Source organism: Odontesthes bonariensis, chromosome 14 (assembly GCF_027942865.1).
Source record: "Odontesthes bonariensis isolate fOdoBon6 chromosome 14, fOdoBon6.hap1, whole genome shotgun sequence".
Taxonomy (NCBI): domain Eukaryota; kingdom Metazoa; phylum Chordata; class Actinopteri; order Atheriniformes; family Atherinopsidae; genus Odontesthes; species Odontesthes bonariensis.
This window is the reverse complement of record NC_134519.1, coordinates 1,147,501-1,158,132: the sequence shown is the minus strand read 5'-3', so window position 1 is coordinate 1,158,132 and position 10,632 is coordinate 1,147,501.

Sequence of the window (10,632 nt, the reverse complement as noted above, 5' to 3'; positions counted from 1 at the left end):
GTCTGTCAGGGTGTCCCAGCTGTGTCTGTCAGGGTGTCCCAGGTGTCCTTAGAAGCTGGTGTACGTCACCTTCATTAGCTAAGCTGTTAGCGTTAGCTGCTGCTAAAGGAGCAGCAATAACTCCTTAGAAGCTGGTGTACGTCACCTTCATTAGCTAAGCTGTTAGCGTTAGCTGCTGCTAAAGGAACAGCAATAACTCCTTAGAAGCTGGTGTACGTCACCTTCATTAGCTAAGCTGTTAGCGTTAGCTGCTGCTAAAGGAACAGCAATAACTCCTTAGAAGCTGGTGTACGTCACCTTCATTAGCTAAGCTGTTAGCGTTAGCTGCTGCTAAAGGAGCAGCAATAACTCCTTAGAAGCTGGTGTACGTCACCTTCATTAGCTAAGCTGTTAGCGTTAGCTGCTGCTAAAGGAGCAGCAATAACTCCTTAGAAGCTGGTGTACGTCACCTTCATTAGCTAAGCTGTTAGCGTTAGCTGCTGCTAAAGGAGCAGCAATAACTCCTTAGAAGCTGGTGTACGTCACCTTCATTAGCTAAGCTGTTAGCGTTAGCTGCTGCTAAAAGAGCAGCAATAACTCCTTAGAAGCTGGTGTACGTTACCTTCATTAGCTAAGCTGTTAGCGTTAGCTGCTGCTAAAGGAGCAGCAATAACTCCTTAGAAGCTGGTGTACGTCACCTTCATTAGCTAAGCTGTTAGCGTTAGCTGCTGCTAAAGGAGCAGCAATAACTCCTTAGAAGCTGGTGTACGTCACCTTCATTAGCTAAGCTGTTAGCATTAGCTGCTGCTAAAGGAGCAGCAATAACTCCTTAGAAGCTGGTGTACGTCACCTTCATTAGCTAAGCTGTTAGCGTTAGCTGCTGCTAAAGGAGCAGCAATAACTCCTTAGAAGCTGGTGTACGTCACCTTCATAAGCTAAGCTGTTAGGGTTAGCTGCTGCTAAATGAACAGCAATAACTCCTCAGAAGCTGGTGTACGTCACCTTCATAAGCTAAGCTGTTAGCGTTAGCAGCTACTAAAGGAACAGCAATAACTCCTTAGAAGCTGGTGTACGTCACCTTCATAAGCTAAGCTGTTAGCGTTAGCTGCTGCTAAAGGAACAGCAATAACTCCTTAGAAGCTGGTGTACGTCACCTTCATTAGCTAAGCTGTTAGCGTTAGCTGCTGCTAAAGGAGCAGCAATAACTCCTTAGAAGCTGGTGTACGTCACCTCCATAAGCTAAGCTGTTAGCGTTAGCTGCTGCTAAAGGAGCAGCAATAACTCCTTAGAAGCTGGTGTATGTCACCTTCATTAGCTAAGCTGTTAGCGTTAGCTGCTGCTAAATGAACAGCAATAACTCCTTAGAAGCTGGTGTACGTCACCTTCATAAGCTAAGCTGTTAGCGTTAGCTGCTGCTAAAGGAACAGCAATAACTCCTCAGAAGCTGGTGTACGTCACTTTCATTAGCTAAGCTGTTAGCGTTAGCTGCTGCTAAAGGAACAGCAATAACTCCTTAGAAGCTGGTGTACGTCATCTTCATTAGCTAAGCTGTTAGCATTCGCTGCTGCTAAAGGAGCAGCAATAACTCCTCAGAAGCTGGTGTACGTCACCTTCATAAGCTAAGCTGTTAGCGTTAGCTGCTGCTAAAGGAACAGCAATAACTCCTTAGAAGCTGGTGTACGTCATCTTCATTAGCTAAGCTGTTAGCATTAGCTGCTGCTAAAGGAACAGCAATAACTCCTTAGAAGCTGGTGTACGTCACCTTCATTAGCTAAGCTGTTAGCGTTAGCTGCTGCTAAAGGAACAGCAATAACTCCTTAGAAGCTGGTGTACGTCACCTTCAATAGCTAAGCTGTTAGCATTCGCTGCTGCTAAAGGAGCAGCAATAACTCCTCAGAAGCTGGTGTACGTCACCTTCATAAGCTAAGCTGTTAGCATTCGCTGCTGCTAAAGGAACAGCAATAACTCCTTAGAAGCTGGTGTACGTCATCTTCATTAGCTAAGCTGTTAGCATTAGCTGCCGCTAAAGCAACAGCAATAACTCCTTAGAAGCTGGTGTACGTTACCTTCATTAGCTAAGCTGTTAGCGTTAGCTGCTGCAGATGCTTCCATTTCCCTGCTCTGAAGTTCAAGCTCTGAGAGTTGGAACTGATCCCTCTTTGTGGCTCACTGTCTTCAGTCCAGCGTTGAACTGGACCAAGTTTTTAAAACAGTGGGATGAAAAGTAGCTGCTGCACATCCACAGTCTTTGGTTAACTCTGCTGGAACATTAGCCTCAGATAGAGTTTATCCACAGTCTTTAGTTAACTCTGCTGGAGTATTAGCCTCAGATAGAGTTTATCCACAGTCTGTAGCTAACTCTGCTGGAACATTAGCCTCAGATAGAGTTTATCCACAGTCTTTAGCTAACTCTGCTGGAACATTAGCCTCAGATAGAGTTTATCCACAGTCTTTAGCTAACTCTGCTGGAACATTAGTCTCAGATAGAGTTTATCCACAGTCTTTAGCTAACTCTGCTTGAACATTAGCCTCAGATAGAGTTTATCCACAGTCTTTAGCTAACTCTGCTGGAACATTAGCCTCAGATAGAGTTCATCCACAGTCTGTAGCTAACTCTGCTGGAACATTAGCCTCAGATAGAGTTTATCCACAGTCTGTAGCTAACTCTGCTGGAACATTAGCCTCAGATAGAGTTTATCCACAGTCTTTAGCTAACTCTGCTGGAACATTAGCCTCAGATAGAGTTTATCCACAGTCTTTAGCTAACTCTGCTGGAACATTAGCCTCAGATAGAGTTTATCCACAGTCTTTAGCAAACTCTGCTGGAACATTAGCCTCATATAGAGTTCATCCACAGTCTTTAGCTAACTCTGCTGGAGCATTAGCCTCAGATAGAGTTTATCCACAGTCTTTAGCTAACTCTGCTGGAGTATTAGCCTCAGATAGAGTTTATCCACAGTCTTTAACTAACTCTGCTGGAACATTAGCCTCAGAATTTATCCATAGTCTTTAGCTAACTCTGCTGGAACATTAGCCTCAGATAGAGTTCATCCACAGTCTTTAGCTAACTCTGCTGGAACATTAGCCTCAGATAGAGTTTATCCACAGTCTTTAGCTAACTCTGCTGGAACATTAGCCTCAGATAGAGTTTATCCACAGTCTTTAGCTAACTCTGCTGGAACATTAGCCTCAGATAGAGTTCATCCACAGTCTGTAGCTAACTCTGCTGGAACATTAGCCTCAGATAGAGTTCATCCACAGTCTGTAGCTAACTCTGCTGGAACATTAGCCTCAGATAGAGTTCATCCACAGTCTTTAGCTAACTCTGCTGGAACATTAGCCTCAGATAGAGTTCATCCACAGTCTTTAGCTAACTCTGCTGGAACATTAGCCTCAGATAAAGTTTATCCACAGTCTTTAGCTAACTCTGCTGGAACATTAGCCTCAGATAGAGTTCATCCACAGTCTTTAGCTAACTCTGCTGGAACATTAGCCTCAGATAGAGTTCATCCACAGTCTGTAGCTAACTCTGCTGGAACATTAGCCTCATATAGAGTTTATCCACAGTCTTTAGCTAACTCTGCTGGAACATTAGCCTCAGATAGAGTTTATCCACAGTCTTTAGCAAACTCTGCTGGAACATTAGCCTCATATAGAGTTCATCCACAGTCTTTAGCTAACTCTGCTGGAGCATTAGCCTCAGATAGAGTTTATCCACAGTCTTTAGCTAACTCTGCTGGAGTATTAGCCTCAGATAGAGTTTATCCACAGTCTTTAGCTAACTCTGCTGGAACATTAGCCTCAGAATTTATCCATAGTCTTTAGCTAACTCTGCTGGAACATTAGCCTCAGATAGAGTTCATCCACAGTCTTTAGCTAACTCTGCTGGAACATTAGCCTCAGATAGAGTTCATCCACAGTCTTTAGCTAACTCTGCTGGAACATTAGCCTCAGATAGAGTTTATCCACAGTCTTTAGCTAACTCTGCTGGAACATTAGCCTCAGATAGAGTTCATCCACAGTCTGTAGCTAACTCTGCTGGAACATTAGCCTCAGATAGAGTTCATCCACAGTCTTTAGCTAACTCTGCTGGAACATTAGCCTCAGATAGAGTTCATCCACAGTTTTTAGCTAACTCTGCTGGAACATTAGCCTCATATAGAGTTTATCCACAGTCTTTAGCTAACTCTGCTGGAACATTAGCCTCAGATAGAGTTTATCCACAGTCTTTAGCTAACTCTGCTGGAACATTAGCCTCAGATAGAGTTTATCCACAGTCTTTAGCTAACTCTGCTGGAACATTAGCCTCATATAGAGTTTATCCACAGTCTTTAGCTAACTCTGCTGGAACATTAGCCTCAGATAGAGTTCATCCACAGTCTTTAGCTAACTCTGCTGGAACATTAGCCTCAGATAGAGTTCATCCACAGTCTTTAGCTAACTCTGCTGGAACATTAGCCTCAGATAGAGTTCATCCACAGTCTGTAGCTAACTCTGCTGGAACATTAGCCTCAGATAGAGTTTATCCACAGTCTTTAGCTAACTCTACTGGAGTATTAGCCTCAGATAGAGTTTATCCACAGTCTTTAGCTAACTCTGCTGGAACATTAGCCTCAGATAGAGTTCATCCACTGGGCTCTGATATCCTCTGAGGCTGCTGCTGGATGGAAGATGCATGTTCCTCAGAGCAGCTGACAGCAGAACATTTCCACCAGAGAGGGGGGGGGGGGGGGGGGGGTGTTTCAGGGCGGTGACAGGCTGCTGCTGTCTGCAGGTTCCAGGTGTGAAGGAGCCGCAGGTCACCACTGATGAAGACGCCTCCTTCCTGGACTCCTCCTCCTGGAGCAGAAGCAGCGCTGCGGGAGCTGTGACCTCTCCCTCTGAGGTGAGGACCACCGCAGACAGATTGAAACCTGGTCATGTGACCTCCAGCTGATCTGCTGTGTGTGTATGTCGCAGCTCTTCAGCCTGAGTGCAGTGGAGGATGTGATGTTCCAGCGTCCGGCGCTCACCTCCACGCCCGTCTGCTCCCTGAAACACGGCTCCATCGGCTGCATGCACTGCGGCCTGAGCAGCAGGTGCGTGGCCGCTCTGGTTCTGTCCGTGTGAACGCTTCTCTCAGACCGGGTCCGAACTGAAACAATGCTGCTGTGTTCAGGACGCCCTCAGAAGTCCAACAGAAGGTCAGAGCGCTGCTGAGGTCGGCTCCTGAGACGCCAACGCCGCTGAGGATCAGAGAGGGGCAGAACCAGGTGAGACTGAAGAGCCCCTGCTCGAGTTGACTGCTGTTTGATGCAGGGTGTCAACACGCTTCTGTCCCCACCAGGTGAGCCTGATATGGGAGGAGAAGAGCGCCGACCCGGACAGCCAGCACTCCGGCAGCAGCTTTGAGGTCAGACACACACCCAGCAGCACCAGAGGCTTCTGTTGGGATGTTGGGATGTTAAATGTGGGGACAGGTGAGCAGCAGGAATCTGTTCCCTCTCTTCTCATCAGCGGCTTCCTGCACACGTTTAAAGAGTAGAACTCAGATTTTAGTGTTTCCAGGTCAGGATAAAGAAAGACTGTGTTTATGTTTCTGCATTCAGCGGACGCTTTTATCCAGAGACATGACATTACAGCTGAGGACATAACATTACAGCTGGGGACATGACATTACAGCTGAGGACATAACATTACAGCTGAGGACATAACATTACAGCTGGGGACTTAACATTACAGCTGAGGACATAACATTACAGCTGAGGACATGACATTACAGCTGAGGACATGACATTACAGCTGAGGACATGACATTACAGCTGAGGACATGACATTACAGCTGAGGACATGACATTACAGCTGAGGACATAACATTACAGCTGAGGACATGACATTACAGCTGAGGACATGACATTACAGCTGAGGACATGACATTACAGCTGAGGACATAACATTACAGCTGAGGACATAACATTACAGCTGAGGACATAACATTACAGCTGAGGACATGACATTACAGCTGAGGACATAACATTACAGCTGAGGACATAACATTACAGCTGAGGACATGACATTACAGCTGAGGACATGACATTACAGCTGAGGACATGACATTACAGCTGAGGACATAACATTACAGCTGAGGACATAACATTACAGCTGAGGACATGACATTACAGCTGAGGACATAACATTACAGCTGAGGACATGACATTACAGCTGAGGACATGACATTACAGCTGAGGACATGACATTACAGCTGAGGACATAACATTACAGCTGAGGACATGACATTACAGCTGAGGACATGACATTACAGCTGAGGACATAACATTACAGCTGAGGACATGACATTACAGCTGAGGACATAACATTACAGCTGAGGACATAACATTACAGCTGAGGATATAACATTACAGCTGAGGACATAACATTACAGCTGAGGACATGACATTACAGCTGAGGACATGACATTACAGCTGAGGACATGACATTACAGCTGAGGACATGACATTACAGCTGAGGACATGACATTACAGCTGAGGACATGACATTACAGCTGAGGACATGACATTACAGCTGAGGACATAACATTACAGCTGAGGACATAACATTACAGCTGAGGATATAACATTACAGCTGAGGACATGACATTACAGCTGAGGACATGACATTACAGCTGAGGACATGACATTACAGCTGAGGATATAACATTACAGCTGAGGACATAACATTACAGCTGAGGACATAACATTACAGCTGAGGATATAACATTACAGCTGAGGACATAACATTACAGCTGAGGACATGACATTACAGCTGAGGATATAACATTACAGCTGAGGACATGACATTACAGCTGAGGACATGACATTACAGCTGAGGACATGACATTACAGCTGAGGACATGACATTACAGCTGAGGACATGACATTACAGCTGAGGATATAACATTACAGCTGAGGACATGACATTACAGCTGAGGACATGACATTACAGCTGAGGACATGACATTACAGCTGGGGACATAACATTACAGCTGAGGACATAACATTACAGCTGAGGACATAACATTACAGCTGAGGACATAACATTACAGCTGAGGACATAACATTACAGCTGAGGACATAACATTACAGCTGAGGATATAACATTACAGCTGAGGACATAACATTACAGCTGAGGATATAACATTACAGCTGAGGACATGACATTACAGCTGAGGATATGACATTACAGCTGAGGACATAACATTACAGCTGAGGACATGACATTACAGCTGAGGACATAACATTACAGCTGAGGACATGACATTACAGCTGAGGACATGACATTACAGCTGAGGACATAACATTACAGCTGAGGACATAACATTACAGCTGAGGACATGACATTACAGCTGAGGACATGACATTACAGCTGAGGATATAACATTACAGCTGAGGACATGACATTACAGCTGAGGATATGACATTACAGCTGAGGATATAACATTACAGCTGAGGATATAACATTACAGCTGAGGACATAACATTACAGCTGAGGATATGACATTACAGCTGAGGATATAACATTACAGCTGAGGATATGACATTACAGCTGAGGACATAACATTACAGCTGAGGATATGACATTACAGCTGAGGATATAACATTACAGCTGAGGATATAACATTACAGCTGAGGACATGACATTACAGCTGAGGATATAACATTACAGCTGAGGATATGACATTACAGCTGAGGACATGACATTACAGCTGAGGACATAACATTACAGCTGAGGACATAACATTACAGCTGAGGACATGACATTACAGCTGAGGACATAACATTACAGCTGGGGACATGACATTACAGCTGAGGACATAACATTACAGCTGGGGACATAACATTACAGCTGAGGACATAACATTACAGCTGAGGATATAACATTACAGCTGAGGACATAACATTACAGCTGAGGACATAACATTACAGCTGAGGACATAACATTACAGCTGGGGACATAACATTACAGCTGAGGACATAACATTACAGCTGAGGATATAACATTACAGCTGAGGATATAACATTACAGCTGAGGACATAACATTACAGCTGAGGACATAACATTACAGCTGAGGACATAACATTACAGCTGAGGATATGACATTACAGCTGAGGACATAACATTACAGCTGAGGACATGACATTACAGCTGAGGACATGACATTACAGCTGAGGACATAACATTACAGCTGAGGACATAACATTACAGCTGAGGATATGACATTACAGCTGAGGACATAACATTACAGCTGAGGACATGACATTACAGCTGAGGACATGACATTACAGCTGAGGACATAACATTACAGCTGAGGACATAACATTACAGCTGAGGACATGACATTACAGCTGAGGACATGACATTACAGCTGAGGACATAACATTACAGCTGAGGACATGACATTACAGCTGAGGACATAACATTACAGCTGAGGACATAACAATACAGCTGAGGACATAACATTACAGCTGAGGACATAACATTACAGCTGAGGACATAACATTACAGCTGGGGACATAACATTACAGCTGAGGACATAACATTACAGCTGAGGACATAACATTACAGCTGAGGACATAACATTACAGCTGAGGACATGACATTACAGCTGAGGACATGACATTACAGCTGAGGACATGACATTACAGCTGAGGATATAACATTACAGCTGAGGACATAACATTACAGCTGAGGACATAACATTACAGCTGAGGACATAACATTACAGCTGGGGACATAACATTACAGCTGAGGATATAACATTACAGCTGAGGACATGACATTACAGCTGAGGATATGACATTACAGCTGAGGACATAACATTACAGCTGAGGACATGACATTACAGCTGAGGACATGACATTACAGCTGAGGACATAACATTACAGCTGAGGATATAACATTACAGCTGAGGACATGACATTACAGCTGAGGACATGACATTACAGCTGAGGACATGACATTACAGCTGAGGACATAACATTACAGCTGAGGATATAACATTACAGCTGGGGACATAACATTACAGCTGGGGACATAACATTACAGCTGAGGACATGACATTACAGCTGAGGACATAACATTACAGCTGAGGACATAACATTACAGCTGAGGACATAACATTACAGCTGGGGACATAACATTACAGCTGAGGACATGACATTACAGCTGGGGACATGACATTACAGCTGAGGACATGACATTACAGCTGAGGACATGACATTACAGCTGAGGACATGACATTACAGCTGAGGATATAACATTACAGCTGAGGACATAACATTACAGCTGAGGACATAACATTACAGCCGGGGACATAACATTACAGCTGAGGACATAACATTACAGCTGAGGACATGACATTACAGCTGAGGACATAACATTACAGCTGGGGACATAACATTACAGCTGGGGACATAACATTACAGCTGAGGATATAACATTACAGCTGAGGACATAACATTACAGCTGAGGACATAACATTACAGCCGAGGACATGACATTACAGCCGAGGATATTACATTACAGCCGAGGACATAACATTACAGCCGAGGACATAACATTACAGCTGAGGACATAACATTACAGCCGGGGACATAACATTACAGCTGAGGACATGACATTACAGCTGAGGACATGACATTACAGCTGAGGACATGACATTACAGCTGAGGACATGACATTACAGCTGAGGACATGACATTACAGCTGAGGACATAACATTACAGCCGGGGACATAACATTACAGCCGAGGACATAACATTACAGCTGAGGACATAACATTACAGCCGGGGACATAACATTACAGCTGAGGACATGACATTACAGCTGAGGATATAACATTACAGCTGAGGACATGACATTACAGCTGAGGACATGACATTACAGCTGAGGACATGACATTACAGCTGAGGACATGACATTACAGCTGAGGACATAACATTACAGCTGAGGACATAACATTACAGCCGAGGACATAACATTACAGCTGAGGACATAACATTACAGCCGGGGACATAACATTACAGCTGAGGACATGACATTACAGCTGAGGATATAACATTACAGCTGAGGACATGACATTACAGCTGAGGACATAACATTACAGCTGAGGACATAACATTACAGCTGAGGACATGACATTACAGCTGAGGACATGACATTACAGCTGGGGACATAACATTACAGCTGAGGACATGACATTACAGCTGAGGACATGACATTACAGCTGAGGATATAACATTACAGCTGAGGACATGACATTACAGCTGGGGACATGACATTACAGCTGAGGACATAACATTACAGCTGAGGATATAACATTACAGCTGAGGACATAACATTACAGCTGAGGACATAACATTACAGCTGAGGATATAACATTACAGCTGAGGACATAACATTACAGCTGAGGACATGACATTACAGCTGAGGACATGACATTACAGCTGAGGACATAACATTACAGCTGAGGACATAACATTACAGCTGAGGATATAACATTACAGCTGAGGACATAACATTACAGCTGGGGACATAACATTACAGCTGAGGATATAACATTACAGCTGAGGACATAACATTACAGCTGAGGACATAACATTACAGCTGGGGACATAA